Source organism: Populus trichocarpa, chromosome 19 (assembly GCF_000002775.5).
Source record: "Populus trichocarpa isolate Nisqually-1 chromosome 19, P.trichocarpa_v4.1, whole genome shotgun sequence".
NCBI classification, from domain to species: Eukaryota; Viridiplantae; Streptophyta; class Magnoliopsida; order Malpighiales; family Salicaceae; genus Populus; species Populus trichocarpa.
This window is the reverse complement of record NC_037303.2, coordinates 8,464,374-8,484,063: the sequence shown is the minus strand read 5'-3', so window position 1 is coordinate 8,484,063 and position 19,690 is coordinate 8,464,374. Positions and strand designations below refer to the sequence as shown.

The following is a 19,690-nucleotide window of genomic DNA, read 5'->3' as shown; positions in this document are numbered from 1 at the left end:
TCTTTCAAACAAGATATTCCATCAAAGCACGTAAATTTTCCATCTTTAAGTACCGATACTTAACTTCTTTTGATTTCAAACTCCATCAACATAAAATTTTAAGAACTATGAACACAATGGAACACTTCTCTTTCTTCTCTTTTTTTTTCACCTTTGGCAACTTCGCCCATCTTTTCATCAAGCATCACTTTTTTTTTTTCTTTGCACATAATTTCCAACCATAATCCATGAGATATCAACAAGTATTTGCTCTACTAATCCTTGGGCAGGGTAAAGGAAAACATATAAAAGTTAAGGATTACACATGGGTAAAGCAAAGAAAAGATAAACAAGCTCAAAAGGGGCTCACTAAGGATAATATGCTTTAGGTTGGCTTTTTGGTTCAAGTGGTTAAAATTCCTAGTGCTTTTATCATCTTCATGTACACATGTAATGTGAATGTAATCTCAACAAGATATAAAGCAAGTTCTAGAGATACATATCATTGAAAGAATGTATAATCAAAGAATATAATGTTGAAGGCTCAAAAGCTTGCATTGGTATAACGCTATAAAGTTAACATGACATATTTTCAAAGTCAATCCCTAAATCAATTAAACGTTAAAACTTGCATGCACACTCATTCATTCGATTTATATATTCATCTATCTCAACTAATTCTCATACATAATACTCATATTCTCATAAACCAATGGGAGTTCAAAAAGATCAAACAAATATATATTTTTTTGACGCAACAAAGAAAACCAAAACTCTCTCAATACCCCCACACTTTAAACATAACGTTGTCCTCAATATTGAAATAAAAGAAAAGGAATATAAGAGAATGATAAAAATAAAGTAAAATGCAAAAAATAAAAGATAAGGGAAAAAGAAAACAAATCTGATTTTTTTTTCTTTTTGTGCTGGGTTGCCTCCCAGTAAGCGCTTTTATTTTATGTCATTGGCTCGACATGTGGCTTGCTCATTCTTCATAGATTGGTTCAGCTAACTACACAGAAGCGGTGAGTTCTGTCATCCAACTTTCATAGAAAGGTTTCAAGCGATGCCCATTAACCTTGAGCACTTTGTTTGTTTCTAAACTTGTAATTTCAACTGCACCATAAGGAAAAGCATTAGAAACAACAAAGGGTCCAATCCAACAAGAGCGTAAGTTTTCAGGAAAAAGTTTCAAACATGAATGATAAAGAAGGACTTTGTCTCCAACATGAAACTCCTTTCTTGTAAGCATTCGGTCATGAAGACTCTTGGTCTTTTCTTTGTAAATCCTTGCATTCTCATAAGCATCACTTCACATCTCTTCCAACTCTTGCAATTGCAACTTTCTTGCAATCCCGACAACATCATAATCTATGTTAAATTATTTAAAGGCCCAAAAAGCTTTGTGTTCAAGCTCAATCGGTAGATGACATGCTTTTCCATAAATCATCCTATAAGGTGACATTCCTATAGGTGATTTGTAAGTAGTCCGACAAGCCCAAAGTGCATCACCAAGTTGTAGACTCCAATCTCGCTGGTTAAGTTACACTGTTTTCTCCAAAATAGACTTGATTTCTCGATTTGAAATTTTAGCTTTTACTTCCTCCATCATAGGCGAATTCAAACCCCTTTGCATTTCCCTCGTTGGTTTTGCATTGTCCTCCAATAGTATGTTATGCATACACATCGAAGGACTAATGCCCTTGATGTCGGCTAAAGTCCATCCAATGATTGTTTTGTGATTGCTCAACAACTTCACAAGTTTTTCCTCTTGCGCACTTGTCAAACCTTTCGCTATGATAACGGGAAGTGTATTATTGTCGCCAATGAATACATACTTCAAATTATCAGACAAAGGTTTCAATTCTAAATCGGGGGCCTGTAAAATAGATGGCAACAACTTTTTATATGAAAATACTAAATCAACAAAGACATTACCAAGGGGATTGGTTTGCAAAGCTTGCAAAGCCAACGCAGATTCCTACATGTTTTGGGGAACATATAGTTGCCTCTCCATCTCTTCTATCTTAGTAAAATCATAGCCATAGCTCAAAGCCACGTTTAATCCATCCTCATAATGAAAATAAAAAACTTACTGCACACACTTATCAACTTGGTTATAACATGTGATAGAATAAACATTGTTGTAAGGATATTTCATTGCATCATGAAAATTAAATCCAATCTTTTCATCTCCTACTTCCATGGACAAAGTATCATTACCACAATCAATTTTTGTATTGGCAGTTTTCAAGAATGGTCTCCCAAACAATATAGGAGTGTTGTTTGATGAATCACAAGAATCACGTTCCATATCAAGAATATAAAAATCACATGGAATAACCAAACTATCAATCTTGACTAGGACATCTTCTATCACATCAAGTGGATAAACAAAACTACGATCTACAAGTTGTATTACAATACTAGTTTTATTCAAAGGCTCCAGACTAAGAGAATTATAAACATGTTTAGGCATAACACTAATGGATGCACCTAAATTGCATAAGGCCCTTTTAAAACTAGAATTACCAATAACACATGGGACAATAAATGCACCTGGGTCTTTTTGTTTCAAAGGCATGTTCGTTTAAACAACAGCAGATACAACTTCACCCATACTTACCATTTCATGACCTTTTAGCTTGTAGGCTCTCTTGGTAGTACACAACTTTTTCAAGAATGTGGCATACTTGAGAATTTGCTTGATATCATCAATCAAAGGAATGTTGAGTTTCACTTTCTTGAAAACCTCTAAAATCTCTTTTTCTTTGTCCTCTTTCTTTAGACCTAGAAGAACTCAAAGGAAAGGGTGGAATTGTTTTAAAACTGGAATTTAATGAGTTAGTACATACCTTTGGAGTGTTGGTCGTTTTTTCAATTTGTGGAGGAATAGGATGTTTCTTATTTATACTCAATTCAATTTGTATCTCCTCTTCTTCCTCCATCTCAATTTGTTTTGACCTTTGCTCTTGAAGTTCTTTCCCACTTCGTTGCGTGATCACACTAACATTCTCTTTTGGATTCAATGTTTGGGAGGGCAACTTTCCATTCATTTGTGCCTCCAATTTCCCTACACTTGAAGCTACTTGCCCCGTTTTCTTCTCCAAGTTGTGAATTCTTGACCTTGTTTCGTTGAGGTTGTCCATTGAATGCTCCATCAACTGCATTAGCTTGTTCAATGTAATCTTCTTGCATTGTTAGGCACATATCCGAACATGTCCTTGTAAAAAGCATATGCTACAAACTTTCACCTGTTGTACATTTTCACAGGCCAAAGAACGCACAAGAGAAGTAAGATCATTAACTTTATTCTCAAGGTTAAAAATACTTACCTTATTTACTCATTTACTTGGGAAGTCTCCACGAGTGCCAAATTGTTTGGAGTTGGCTGCCATATTTGAGATCAATTGGCGTGCAGCCTCGGGTGTCTTATCTACCAATGCCCCTCCACTTGCCGTATCAATGATACTACGGTTAGTAGGCATCAATCCTTTATAGAAATATTGAATGAGCAGCTGATAGGGTATTTGATGATGATTGAATGCACAGTTACTCAAATCTTTCCCAATACTCGAAGAGTGTCTCTCCATGAGATTGCCGAATCCCAGATATTTCTTTCCTTATGTTGGCATTTGCTTCTCAAGGAAAATCTTCTTCATGGCATTTCAAATTCCAATGGAACCTAGGAGAATAGAGAAAAACCAAGTCTTTACTGCCCCTTTTAAAGAGAAAGGGAAAGCTTTCAACTTAACCTGTTCTTCATCAACTCCATTCGGTTTCATGCCAACACAAACCATGTGGAACTCGAGATGTGTATGGAGATCTTCTCCAGCAAGTCCATTAAATATTTGCAGTAAGTGTATAAAACCATACTTGAGCTTGAAGTTGACATTGTTGTCGATGTTTATGTATAATGGTTGATTTTCCACGTTAGGAGCAGCAAGCTCCTTGAGTGTTTGTTGTCGTGCAACAACCAGGGTATTGATGCGAGCTTCCTTTCATAACCTGTGTAAAGTTTTTTCTATTTCAAGATCTACCTACACTTGTCTTTGGTTAGTAGAACGGGTTACATGCATAAATCGTCAAGAAAACTAAAAAACAATCGGCCACAGAAGAGATTGAAAACAATGTAAATTGAACGAAAATCCTACGCTAGAAAACTAAAACTGCTTAAAAACCCTAAAAAATAGCGGAATTTGGCCTCGATAGGGTGGGGCTAGTGGCCAAAAGCGACTAGTCCTGTTCAAAATGTTGTTTCCCTTTAGGAAAAAAAAGGTCGATACCTAATTCCATCAAAAAATTGGTTTTGAATAGTAACTATACCGTACTATACAATACCGCCGCAAACAAAAATCTCTTTTTTTTCAACAAAATAAATAATAATCACAACGAATAAAAAGCACAACACAAGAATCAACCAAAATCACTTCCCCAGCAACGACGCTAAAATTTGTTGTGATGTCGCGGTTGCACAAATTAATTATCCTAGCTTAAAACACAACACACAAGATAATATAGAGAAAGCAAAGGGTCAATCCCACGAGGAAGGTTTAAGTCAGATTTTTATGCTAGATGATATGCAATTTAGGGGGGGTTTGGAGGTTATCTAGGCTAAAGCAAAAGTAAATAGAAAACTATCAAGCAAAATTAAATAAAATTAGAAAATTATCAAGAAAACAAACCTTGGTCGCAAGTAAACATCCACCTACAGAAATCAGAACTGATCATAGAAACGAGACGTCAATTTATACTATGAATATCTATCTTTTCTTATGTTGATTAGTTAACAGATCCGTTGTATAACTAATCCTAACCATCAAACAACCACAGTGTCTGCACTAGTAATTTAATTCAATGGCAGACTTAAGAACTAGATGAGTTGATTAATCTAGACAACATAACTGCTCGCAGTCGATGTTTGACTTGATCAATCAAATGTTCTCCCTAAGATTACTAATATGGATTCGCCACAATTATTAATCTCAATTACTTCACAAGTTTATGTACCACAACTCCGGTTTTGATAGCAAACTTAGCAATAGATTGTTCACTATAATAACTTAGAGTCCGCTCTAGCAATCAAAATAAACAATCATAGGAAATAAGCATACGAGAACAAACATATTCATTCATCATATAAACTGAAAAGAAAAGGTAAAATAGATCTCACAGTTCTTGAAATCCGAAGGCTTCTGTGTCCTTGCAACCAAGAAAAAGAGTTTAGCCTTGCATGTCTATTGAACAACTAACCAAAAAGAAAGAAGAATGCATGAATTCGGGTTTGTGGGAGCAAGGGTTTGTGTTCCTCTCTTCTGACCGTCCCCCTCTCTCCTCCTCTTTTCCTTCTCTCTTTCTTTTTATACCCTAGGAAACCCTCGTCTGTATTTTATAAAATAGTCCTCCCTTAAATAGACAATTTACATTTAAGTACTTCAATAACTATTTTCCTAAAAAAAAAAAAATAGCCTTGCATGAAATCTTCAAGCTTTGACTTAGAGGAGCTAAATTGCTGAAATAAAAACTTGGATGTCAGTTTGGATGCTTTGGGATGTAATTTGGACTCGTTTCTTCACAAAACCTATTTGCTAGCAAAATTCACTTGTCATCTTAGAAAAATCATATCTCCCTCATATGAGATCTTTTTTCATCTAAAATGTGGTACATTGATAGGTCTGTGAGTCAGGAATCCAAACAAATTGATTTTGCATCAAATGGACTTCTGTAGCTCAAGATATTTAAGTCAGAATGGACGCAGGTCAACACTAGCAGATTGGGATATTTGACTTTGAAGGCTATGATTTCCACACTCTACCTTTTCTTATTTTTGTTGCCTTATATGTACAGAAAGGTATGGATGTTAGCTTTCTATTACCACTAGAATCACTTTCTTTCGACCTCTAGAGCTCATGCTCTGCACAAAACATCGACTGAAGGTCAAATCTACCAATTACCTCCAATTTACTTCTTTTTGCATATTTCATCCAAAAGTGCTTTCAAAACATATATATAAAAAAAGAATATCAAGGCATTTTATATATAAAACATAGGCAAAACACTAGTTAAATGTGGGTGAAACTATCAAATAATATGGTTGCTTCAAATACCCCCACACTTAGCTCTTGCTCGTCCTCGAGAAAGGATAGATAAAATCTAACTTAAACTAAATTGATAAAATAACTATGACCAATCTCTTAATCTCCCATCAATGTCCAAGAATATATACATTATAAACAAGAATACAATAAAAAAGATAAAGAGTATAGATTTTCATGAATTCATTTGTATGCTAACTTCAAAACTCAATTAATCATTGGGATTTAAATGAAATCTATGCCATGCCAAAGTGATAGGTCCTCTCATTGATATACACTCAAACACTCACGTGTTTAGGGTTTATATATTTAAATCTCTCAAATTCGATCAATGAATATATTCCACCATAAGCTTGCTCTTCAATCTTATCTCTATTAATAACATATTTCAACCAATGCATGAATCAAAAGGTCTTACTTTTCGGTTGTAATGGGGCTAAGGTTATGGTGAGGTAAAAGAAAGTAAAAGAAAAGGCTAAAACCAAAGGAAGTAGAGCATTCTAAAAAAAATTGATCTTTCAAACAAGATATTCCATCAAAGCACGTAAATTTTCCATCTTTAAGTACCGATACTTAACTTCTTTTGATTTCAAACTCCATCAACATAAAATTTTAAGAACTATGAACACAATGGAACACTTCTCTTTTCTTCTCTTTTTTTTTTCACCTTTGGCAACTTCGCCCATCTTTTCATCAAGCATCACTTTTTTTTTCTTTTCACATAATTTCCAACCATAATCCATGAGATATCAACAAGTATTTGCTCTACTAAGCCTTGGCCAGGGAAAAGGAAAACATATAAAAGTTAAGGATTACAATGGGTAAAGCAAAGTATAGATAAACAAGCTCAAAAGGGGCTCACTAAGGATAATATGCTTTAGGTTGGCTTTTTGGTTCAAGTGGTTAAAATTCCTAGTGCTTTTATCATCTTCATGTACACATGTAATGTGAATGTAATCTCAACAAGATATAAAGCAAGTTCTAGAGATACATATCATTGAAAGAATGCATAATCAAAGAATATAATGTTGAAGGCTTAAAAGCTTGCATTGGTATATCACTATAAAGTCAACATGACATATTTTCAAAGTCAATCCCTAAACCAATTAAACGTTAAAACTTGCATGCACACTTATTTATTCGATTTATATATTCATCTATCTCAACTAATTCTCATACATAATACTCATATTCGCATAAACCAATGGGAGTTCAAAAAGATCAAACATGGATTTTGCAAAATAGTCCTCCCTTAAGTAGACAGTTTACATTTAAGTACTTCAATAACTATTTTCCTAAAAAGACAAAATATCCTTGCATGAAATCTTCAATTGTTGACTTAGAGGATCTAAATTGATGAAATAAAAACTTGGATGTCGGTTTGGATGATTCGGGACATAATTTGGACTCGTTTCTTCACAAAACCTGTTTGCTGGCAGAATTTATTTGTCATCTTAGAAAAATCATATATCCCTCATATGAGATCTTTTTCATCTCAAATTTGGTAAGTTAATAGGTATTTGAGCCAGAAATCCAAAACAATTGAGTTTGCATCAAATGGACTACTGTAGCTCAAGATATTTAAGTCGGAATGGACAAAGGTCAACACTGGCAGATTGTGAGATTTGACTTTGAAGGCTGCGATTTCCAAGCTCTTCCTTTTTTTTATTTTTCTTGCTTTTGATTTTTAGAAAGGTATGAATGTTAGATTTCTAAAGCCACTAGAATCATTTCATTTCATCCTCTAGAACTCACCCTCTGCACAAAACATCGATTGAAGGTCAAATATGTCAATTACCTTCAATTTACTCCTTTTTGCATCTTTCATCCAAAAGTGCCTTCAAAACATAAAACAAAGAACATCAAGGCATTTTATATATAAAAAATAGGCAAAACACTAGTTAAATGTGGGTGAAACTATTGAATAATATGGTTGCATCACTATTGTTCTATGAACTTTCTCAATTTCTATTCAGCGAGGAGTTGCTCCTCGAGGGATATCCTGAGGGCTTTACTAGTGTCCACTTCTATTTGGAGCTTTTCCAATTGTACTTTCAACTCTTCCTCATTGCTAATCCTTTTTCTTTTAGTTGGTTCAACAGCTTGCGAAGTCTTGGCTTCAAATTCCAGACTCGTGAGGATGGTGACTAGTGATAGATTTCTCTACCTTATATACTTTTCAATAGTAACCGGATCTCTCAAACCATTTGATTCCTTCTTAACCAATACCAGAAGCTTCCAAAGAAGACTGGTCCTTGAATAACCAGGAGAATTGGAATAACCCGACCATCCTTAGCACATTTTGTATGCCTCTAAGTTGCCTTACAACCAAAGCAGGTGCAGTAACTGACATATCTAATCACTCCAATCAGAGGCACCCATCGTCATTTCCCACAACTTATCAAACAATTTTTGCTCTCATCCATAGGGCTTTCAACTTCACTTGTCCTTGCAGAATTCCTTGCAATTTTACTTTTCAGTTTTCCTCGTTCAAGTCCTTTCACTCCTCTTCTTTAACTATCTCTAATGGTTTTTTACTAAACCACCAGAAGTTGTTAAATATCAGCTTCTTGGTTTTTATATGGCTAATTAGCCATATGTACAACAACTGTTCATAACATCTCATTGATCCCTTGCCAACTCTCTTACAATGATTGAGCGTCAAGATAGTTTCTGCTTGTATCGCCGCGATGAGATTTATCTGTGTTTTCATATGCAAAAAAAGTTGCAACTGTCTTTAAACTGATTATTCCAGTGAGGTTTGGAAATAACGCCAACCTGAAGATTCCTAAACAAGTATTATACCCTTTTCTTCAACAAATCTAGAGTCATTCTTCCTCTTTTCAAATACTTCTTCGATCTTCCTACACTTTAGGCCATTATCACTTTTCTCCAATATCTTATAGAGATTTGGAACTTTGATCAATTCAGTTAGCACTTTGTCACGCCATTAGTGGTAGACTTTGTATAGATTTTAAGCAAATTTGGTCAGCAAACCATATTCTTCCAAAGTAGGATATTTGTCTTCATTCTTAAAAGTGAAGCAACGGTACTCGGGGTTCTAAAAATACATCAAGGATTTAATTGTTGAATTGTGCATAGACACGTTTATGATTTCCATTATCCTCTCATATTTCTTCAAAAACCTATCCACACGAATGCTTTTCATGTGTGAGATGACCTTCTTCGAGTCTTTTTCAGAGCAACTCATATTTTATCATCTAGTCTCAAGCAATCCCCTTCTAACAGCTGAGAGGATTCATAATCCAACCTGTATTTAATAGAAGTCATCTCTTTAATGATGGTCATTTTATCAGCCCTAAGTCCTACAATTCAAGATGTTTTTTAAGGTTGAGCATGTCTTAATGCAACAATGTTTATTTGTAGAACATATATCCTATAGGTAGGTTCAATGTCTTTTTACATGAGACATGGAGGTAAGCATTATGTAGTCTCAAAAGGGCTTCTTGGTGTCCCAGTGATTGCCCTCATGAAGGTAATATGGGGGTTTAGTAGGTAGTGAGACTGCACGTATACCAATCACTACTAGTCCAAGTACTCACCAAATAGTCAGATGGTTTCACAAACTTAAATCCTGACTGAAAGTTATATGGTAAGCCGTTACCCCCTACCTAACTTAAAGTTTCCATGTGTATGCATTCCAAAATGATATATCACAAGTAAGCCAAATGCGAAAATCAAATCACATAAACCACATAAAACACACAAATCATAATTCAATACTATAAAAAACATAAGGTCCCCAATGGTCTTTGTCTAAACCACTAGATAAAAACCATGTAGGTACCTTGACAGGGTTCACTTATTCTGGAAGGCGAAAGTATTTTCCACAACTCGTATATTGTGATGAGAAATACTCCCAATTAAAATTGGTGAATATCCAAAATTATTTTGAGAATTTTCTAGTCAACTCTTGGTACTTAAATATCAATCTACAAGTAGGTACAATATTTATACCAAAATGTTGACCATTAATTTCCAGGAATTATAATTTTATAGGGTTATTGAAATATTAGTCAAATCCTTAAGGAATTTTACAAACTTATTGTAAATTCTAAAAAAATGCAAAAACAAAAACACAAAAATTTTATAAAACAATGCAAAAAACATTTCTCTCTTTTTTATAAATAAAATGCACTTTCTAGTGTAATGGTTAGGTCATATGCAAGAAGCAAAAATTATTTTTTGGTTTTTTTTATTATTTATTTCTCTAACACCATGTTTGGTAAAACAATCTTTTCTTTCCCTAGAAAACTACCAAAATGGACTTAAGGGTGTGTTTGCCAAACACCCATTTAGACAAAAAATTCCTTGACAAAAAAGTTGTCCAAACAAACAAAGTCTTAAGTACTTAACCCAAAACAAAACCAAACGGGTTAATTTAAAGACACTAATTCAACCATGAACCGAACCAAAAACCAAGATTTGACCAAAAAACTAAACCAACACAAAGCTTTAAACTAAAACAAAATCAAAGTTGAAAATTAACACAAAACATAAAAATTTTCCTAGAAAAATGGATCAAATACTCAAGCCGTGAAGAACACGAAGAACATTCATCAAGAACCTAGCAAACACAAATCTCAATCTAGATAATTTTTTATGCAATCAAGGCGAGGGTTTTATTTGAAATCATTCTAGAAAGAGTAATCTAATATTCATTTGCTTTGATTATCAAACAATCAACACAATGTTGTCAGAAATAGGTTTCGGTTCAAAAGAAAAAACTTAGGATTAAAACTCCTAAAAACTTGTTATTGATGAATGAAGACTCTAAATTATTGACTAATGATGCATAAAAAGGTGAAGATACAAAGAAATGAACCAAAATAAGTTAGAATCACAAAGGCAACATTCTTGGGAAGAACATTAAGAACACCAACCTAGATTTTTTCCCAGAAAACCCAATCTATCAAACCCAGAACTGGCCTTTTAGACTTCCAAAGCTAACAAATAATCTCAAAACATCAAAATCATGCAACAGGTTTCAAAGTTCAAAACTACCAAAGCTAAATAGCAAGCATACTCATGTTGATTGGATTTATAACTTGATATTTTTTACATATATATGCAAATACATACTTGTATGAACTACAAAATTACACTAAAAGACATCAAATTGATCAACATAATTTCCAAATCCTTAACCCACAAATAAGAACAACTTACTATTTTATTACAAAACATATTCAAACACTAATCAAAATACCTTAAATACATCATCAACATGCTATTGGGCTAAAAACACAAAATCAAACAAGCATCAAAACCAAGAATCATTCCTTTATGCAAGCCTCTCTAACACATTATTAATCAAAACTATAACAAATTACCATAACAAAAGCTTGAACAATCTAAAACATGCTTATAACAAGAACAAAACAAACTCTAACGAAAAAATCAGATTATTCCAGTAAAAAAATCAAACAAAAAAAAATACAAGATACGCTCAAACACCATTAAAAGAGGTTTAAACTTTAAAAAAGCATGAATAGGCAGGCCACATGGACTCCACCCTTGAACTTTTACATGGTTATAACTTTTCCAAGCTTGTTGGCTATAGACTGCTTTTTTCCTTCTCTTTTTTATCCTTCTTTTCCTTTCACTATCTTTTCCTTCCAAAGCTTGTTAGACCTTCTATATTAGGCTCTTGAATCTTCACACCATGATCTTTTAACAGTGTGTTTCTCCATGTTTTTCCTCTCTTTCCCTTTTTTTCTTCTTTTTCCAAGGGTATTTATAGGGTTTTGCTAAAGTTCTTAATGGATTCAAACATAGATAGATCAAAGCTTAGCCCTCTGATCAAAATGAGAGGGTTCTGGATAAATGTTAATAGTTGGAACCTTTGTCCTTCAATGGTTTTGGGATGGTGGTTTTGTAACAAATTTGCCTAGGTGGTTTTCTTTTGCTTGGAGATAAAGGCATGCATCCATCACCTTCTGATTTTTTATGAAAGATTTGTGATCCTTGATAAGAACCCTCTAGGAATTTTTAAGTGTGAACAAACAAAAAAGTTGAGTTGTTTTACATAAATAGGTATCTTAGTTAAGGCTGACTAAGTTAACCAATTTCAAGGTTTCGCTAGAACAACTTCGATGTAAACATCATCTGCGATCACCTAAAATTGGTAGAGGAGAACCATACATTTCAATTGGATCTATTCTTGCTTAATTTAGATGTCATTAGCTCCACATTCATTCATTTGAAGGTGCCAACTCAATCAACCAAAAATTTTAAAATGCAGTGATAACTAATCAGGGACAAGATGTTGTTGAGTTTGTTAAAAACAATAGGATGTAAATGTTCGATGGAAGTAGCTGATCTATGTAGAGGGGGTGTTTCTTAATTGAATTATAGTGGTTAGAGACCTTGAGGTGGTCAGAGATGCCACATTCATTCACCTAAAGATGCATACTCGACCATTCAAAACTGCCAAAGAAGAAGCTGAACAGTGGTTAAACGACGTGTCACTCAATCCCTTCATTAAACTTAAGAGACATATCATTTAGGTTAAACCCTAAAAATTAGGGTTTTTAATTTGGGATTTGACAAAGTTCAATATAATCCCTACTCTTTCAATTTCTTTTACGTACACTCGTAATTGCCTCTTACCTTTTAATTGCATGCAATTTCATCCTTTTTCCAAACTCAAACATCAACCCCAAAGTTCAATTTCATTTTCATTTTGGTCTTTGGTTTTTGAATTGTGCACTTGGACCCTTAAATGACCATCAAACTTTTAATTTTCTTCGAATTGGCCTCTGATTTGGTCAATTTAAGCCCCTACAATCACATGGTTTTTTTAGTTTGGTTCTTAGTTTTGGATTTCTTCAATCAAGTCCTTAAGTGTCAATTCAACTTTAATATTCTTCCAATTAAGTCCCTAATTCATCCAATTAATCCTCCTAAAAAACCAATGAAGTCTTGATGCAACTATATTATTTGATAGTTTTACCCATATTTACCTAGTATTTTGCCTATGTTCTATATATGAAATGCTTTGATATTCTTTGTTTTATGTTTTGAAGGCACTTTTGGGTGTAAGATTCAAAAAGAAGTAAATTGGAGATAATTTGCAGATTTGACCTCCGATCGATGTTTGGTGTAGAGCTTGAGCTCTAGAAGTTGAAACGAAGTGATTCCAGTGGCATTTGAAAGCTAACATCCATACCTTTCTATACATATATGGAAAGAGAAAAAAAAAGCATAAAATTTGCAGCCTTCAAAGACAAATCTCGCATTCTGCCAGTGTTGACCTTCGGCATTCCGACTTGAATATCTTAAGCTAGAGAAGTCCATTTGATGCAACTCAATTTTGTTGGATTCCTAACTTGAAGACCTATCAGCCTACCAAATTTTATTAGAATAAGAGCTCATATGAGAGAGATATGATTTTTATAAGATGACACATGAATTCTACCAACAGACAGGTTTTGTGAAGATGCAAGTCCAAATTACTTCCCAAAGCATCCAAATCGACATCCAAGTCTTTATTTCAGCAATTTAACTCTTCTAAGTCCAAAGTCAAAGCTTGAGGATTTTATGCAAGGCTGTTTCTCCTTTTTTTAGGAAAATAATTATTGAACTACTTAAATGTAAATTGTCTACTTAGGTCAGGACTATTTTGTAAGAAAGAGGGATTAGGGTTTCCTATCAAATAAAAAGAAAGAGAGAAAGGAAGAGAGGGGACGACTAGAAAATAAAGAAAAAATGCACCCTTTCCTCCAAAAACCCTAAATCATGCATTCTTCTTTCTTTTTAATTAGTTGTTCAATAGACATGCAAGGCTAAGCTTTTTTCTTGCTTGCAAGGACATAAAAACCTTTGGATTTTAAGAACTGTGAGATTTATTTTACCTTTTCTTTTCAGTTTATATAATGAACATGCTTGTTTTCATATGATTATTTTCTATGATTGTTTATTTTAATTGCTAGAGCAGACTCTAAGTTGTTATTGTAAACAATCTATTGCTAAGTTTGCTATCAAAACCGAAGTTGTGGTATATAAACTTGTGAATCAACTGAATTTAATAATCATAGTGGATCTATGTTATTAATCTTAAGGAAAATACTTGATCAAATCAAACATGGACTATGGACAGTTATGTTTTCTTGATTAATCAACTTATCTAGTTCTTAAGGCTGCCACTCAATTAAATTACTAATGCGGACACTGTGGTTGTTTAACGGTTAGGGTTAGTTATACGGGGGGATCTGTTAACTAACCAACGTTAAGAAGAGATAAATATTCAAAATATAAATTGATGTAACGTTTCAATGATCGGTTCTGATATCCGTAGGTGCACGTCTACTTGAAACCAAGGTTTGTTCTCTTGATATTTTTCTGATTTATTTAATTTAGCTTGATTGTTTAATTCTGCTATAGCCTAGATAACCTCAATTCCCCCCCATTTGCATACCATATAACATAAAAATCTGAACTAAACCTTTCTTTTGGGATTGACCTCTTGCTTGATCTATACTATCTTGTTTATTTAAGTTAGGGTAATTAATTTATGTGATCACGACATCACAATAATTTTTGGCACCATTGCAGGGGAAGTAATTTTAGTTGATTCTTGTGCTATGATTGTTATTTGCTATGTGATTGTTATTAATTTTGTTGACAAAAAAGGTGTTGCTTGCGGTACTGTGCAATTATGGTGGAGGTACTGTTCAAAACAGATTTTCTGGTGGAATTAGGCCTCAGCCTTTTGTTTCTTAAAGGAGAACAATGTTTTGAATAAGACTAGGTGCTTTTGGCAACTAGCCCCACCCTATCGAGGCCAAATTCCACTATTTTTTAGGGTTTTTAGGCAGTTTTTGTGTTCTAGTGTTGGATTTTCATTCAATTTGCACTACTTTAAATCTTTTGTGTGGTTGATTTATTTTAAGTTTTCTTGGCGATTTATGCTTGTAACCCATTTTACTAATCAAAGACAAGTGCAGGTAGATCTCGAAATAGAAAACACTTTACGCAGGTTACGAAAGGAAGCTCGCACCAACACCATGGCTGTTGCACGACAACAAACACTCAAGGAGCTCGCTACTCCTAACATGCAGAATCAACCATTATGCATTACCATCGACAACAATGTCAACTTTGAGCTCAAGTCTGGTTTTATACACTTACTGCAAATATTTAATGGACTTGCCAGAGAAGATCCTCATAATCATCTCAAGGAGTTCCACATGGTTTGCATTGGCATGAAATCGCACAGAGTTGACGAAGAACAGGTTAAGTTGAAAGCTTTCTCGTTCTCTTTAAAAGGGGCAGCAAAAGCATGACTTTTCTCTATTCTTCCCGGTTCCATTGGAACTTGGAATGGTTTGAAGTAGATTTTCCTTGAAAAGTATTTCACAGCCTCTCGAGTTGCCAACATAAGGAAAGAAATATGTGGGATTCGACAGTCTCATAGGGAGACACTCTTCGAGTATTGGGAAAGATTTGAGTAATTGTGCATTCAATGCCCTCATCATCAGATACCCGATCAGTTGTTCATTCAATATTTCTATAAAGCACTGATGCCTATTGACCGCAGTATCATTGATGTGGCAAGTGGAAGGGCATTGGTAGATAAAATACCCAAGGCTGCATGCTAATTGATCTCAAATATGGCAGCCAACTCGAAACAATTTGGCACGCATTGAGACCTTCCAAGCAAACGGATAAATGAGGTAAGTATTGCTAAACTTGAGAATAAAGTTAATGATCTTACTTCTCTTGTGCGTTCTTTGGCTTGTGGAAATGTACAGCAGGTGAAAGTTTGTAGCATATACTCGTTATAAGGACATGCTTCGGATATGTGCCCAAGCATGCAAGAAGATTACATTTAACAAGCTAATGCAATTGATGGAGCATTCAATGGACATCCCCAACGTAAGTATGATCCTTTTTCTAACACATACAATCCTAGATGGAGAGATCATCCGAACTTATGTTATAGGAACCCGCCTCAACAAGGCAATCAAGGCCGACAGTTCCATCCATGTGGATTTCAGTCCCAACAAAATTATCAAGTGAGACAGCCCCCTGCATTCACAAATTCCAATGTTATGGGGTCATCGAGTGATGATATTCGTGAGATGATGAAAACCTTGGCTTCTAATACAGTGACCTTGCAGTAAAATATCATGTCTTTTCAATAGGAAACAAGGTCAAGTATTCACATCTTAGAGAAGTAAATGGGCTAGTAGCTTCAAATGTAGGGAAATTGGAAGCACAAATGAATGGAAAACTGCCATCCCAAGCATTGAATCCAAAAAAGAATGTTAGTGTGATCACGCTGCAAAATGGGAAAGAACTTGAAGAGCAAAGGTCGAAACAAATTGAGATGGAGGAAGAAGAGGAGATAGAAACCGAATCAGCATTGGCTTTGCAAGCTTTGCAAACCATTCCCCATGGTTATGTCTTTGTTGATTTAGTACTTTCACATAAAAAGCTTTTGCCATCTATTTTACAAGCCCCTGAGTTAGAATTGAAACATTTGCCCGATAATTTGAAGTATGTATTTATTGGCGACAACAATACACTTCCCATTATCATAGCAAAAGGTTTGACAAGTGCGCAAGAGGAAAAACTTGTGAAGTTGTTGTGCGATCACAAAACAGCCATTGGATGGACTTTAGCCGACATCAAGGGCATTAGTCCCTCGACGTGTATGCATCACATATTATTGGAGGACAATGTGAAACTAACAAGGAAAATGAAAAGGAGGTTGAATCCACCTATAATGAAGGTAGTGAAAGCTGAAATTTTGAAACTATTAGATGCAAGAGTCATTTACCCCATCACGGACAGTAAATGGGTGGCGTCAATCCATGTGGTGCCCAAAAAGACCGAAATCACGTTGGTAAAGAACAAAAATGATGAATTCATTCCTACTCGCATCTCGAGTGGTTGGAGAATATGTGTTGATTATAGAAAGCTTAATCTTTCTACACACAAATATCATTTCTCATTACCATTTATGGACCAAATGCTTGAACGCCTGACATGTAAGTCTTTTTATTGCTTTCTTGATGGATATAGTGGATATAATCAGATTATTATTAATCTTGAAGATCAAGAAAAGACTATATTTGGTACATATGCATATAAGAGAAAGCCTTTTGATCTCCGTAATGCACCTACAACTTTTGAAAGATGCATGATGAGTATTTGTTCTGACTATGTTGAAAGAATAATTGAGGTTTTCATGAATGATTTCACGATGTATGATGATTCTTTTGATAAGTGTTTAGAAAATTTATCTTTGGTCTTGAAAAGATGCAGTTAAACTAACCTTGTCTTGAACTATGAAAAGTGTTATTTTATGGTAGAACAAGGAATAGTTCTTGGGGATGTTGTGTCTTCGCGTGGATTAGAGGTTGATAAAGCTAAAATAGATGTTATTTCTTGCCCATACAGGTTTTTATCAACGTTTTATCAAAGATTCTCGAAGATTATAGCACCCTTGTGCAAATTACTAGCCAAAGTAGTGGATTTTATGTTTGATCAAGTATGTAAAGATGTCCATGATGAGCTTAAGAGACGTGTCACATCTGCCGCTATCATACAACCACCAAACTGGGATGAACCTTTCGAAATAATGTGCAATACTAGTGATTACGTGGTAGGGGTTCTACTTGGACAAAGAATAGGGAAGAATTTGCATGTTATCGCCTATACTTCCCGCATGTTGGACGGAGGGCAATGCAATTACTATACAACTGAAAAGGAACTTTTTGCAGTGGTGTTTGCTCTAGAAAAATTCAGGTCATATTTACTTAGTACAAAAATCGTTGTTTTTACTAACCATGCAGCTTGAAGGTATCTTTTGAAGAAAAAGGAGTCCAAACCAAGATTGATTAGGTGGATCTTGCTTTTACAAGAATTTGATCTATTGATTAGGTGGATCTTGCTTTTACAAGAATTTGATCTTGAGATCAAAGATAAAAAAAGGTGCTGAAAACCATGTGGCTGATTACTTGAGCTGACTAAGGACCAAGGATATACAAACCGAAACAATAAGAGAGACATTCCCCGACGAGCAGTTGTATGTGTTACATTCCTCTATAAGACCATGGTATGCTGATTTGGTGAACTATTTAGTCATTAAAAAAAGTCCCTCCAGGTTTGTCTACATCCCAGAAAGACAAGTTACGAGCTGATGCTAAATATTATTTTTGGGATACTCTTTATCTCTGAAAATTTTATGTGGATCGAGTAGTTAAGAGATGTATACCACAAGATGAATTTCATTCCATTCTCGCCTTTTGTCATTCTCATTTTTGTGGCATGCATTTTGGAGCAAAAAGAATGGCCCTAAGGTACTTGAAAGTGGTCTCTATTGGCCTTTTTTTTTTAAGGATGCATATCACTTGTGCAAATCATGTGAAAAATGCCAAAGAACAAGTAATATCACTCATAAGAATCAAATGTCTTTAATGAATATTCTTGTATGTGAAATTTTTTATGTTTGGGGTATTGATTTTATGGGTCCATTTCCTTCTTCTTTTGGTAATCTTTATATCCTTCTTGTTATTAATTATGTGTCTAAATAGATTGAGGTGAAAGTCACACAAACTAACGATGCTAAGGTTATTTTAGATTTTATCAGGACTTATATATTTGACAGGTTTGGAATCCCTAAAGCTATTATTAGTGATCGTGGCACTCATTTTTGCAATTGTTCAATGGAAGCATTACTCCGCTAATACCATGTGACTCATCGGACTTTCACAACCTACCACCCTTAAACGAATGACCAAGCTGAAATTTCAAATCAAGAAATCAAGTCTATTTTAGAGAAGACAATGCAACCTAACCGACGAGATTGGAGTCTGTGACTTAGTGATACATTTTGGGCTTATCAGACTGCTTACAAATCACCTATAGGAATGTCACCTTATAGAATGATTTACGGGAAAGCATGTCATCTACCGGTGGAGCTTGAAAAAAAAAACATTTTTGGCCATTAAACAATGTAACATGGATTATGATGTTGCTGGGATTATAAGGAAGTTGCAATTGCAAGAGTTGGAAGAGATACAAAATGATGCTTATGAGAATACAAGGATTTACAAAGAAAAGACCAAGAGTCTTCATAACCGAATGATTACAAGAAAGGAGTTTCATGTTGGAGACAAAGTCCTTCTTTATCATTCATGTTTGAAACTTTTTCCTAGAAAATTGCGCTCTCGTTGAATTGGACCCTTTGTTGTTTTTAATGTTTTTCCTTATGGTGCAATTGAAATTACAAGTTTAGAAACCAACAAAGTGCTCAAGGTCAATGGGCATTGCTTGAAACCTTTCTATGAAGGTTGGACGACAAAACTCATCGCTTCTGTGGAGTTAGCTGAACTAATCTATGAAGTATGAGCATGCGATGTGTCGAGCCAATGATATAAAACAAAAGCACTTACTGGGAGACAACCCAACAAAAAAAAATTCATATTTGCTTTCTTTTTCCCTTATCTTTTATTTTTCACATTGTACTTTATTTTTGTCATTCTCTTATATTTCTTTTCTTTTATTTCAACATTGAGGACAATGTTGTGTTTGAAGTGTGGAGGTATAAGGAGAATTTTGTTTTTTTTTTGTTTAAAAAAACA

The 19,690-nt window shown here is 34.5% G+C and overlaps 1 non-coding gene across 1 annotated transcript; it reads right to left on the bottom strand.

The window, feature by feature from the left end:
- Positions 1–15,472: 15,472 nt before the first annotated feature.
- LOC112325378 (small nucleolar RNA R71) lies at positions 15,473–15,579 on the bottom strand. The gene has a single exon (XR_002979433.1). It is a non-coding gene; the product is annotated as a small nucleolar RNA R71 (small nucleolar RNA).
- Between the last annotated feature and the right edge of the window lie 4,111 nt (positions 15,580–19,690).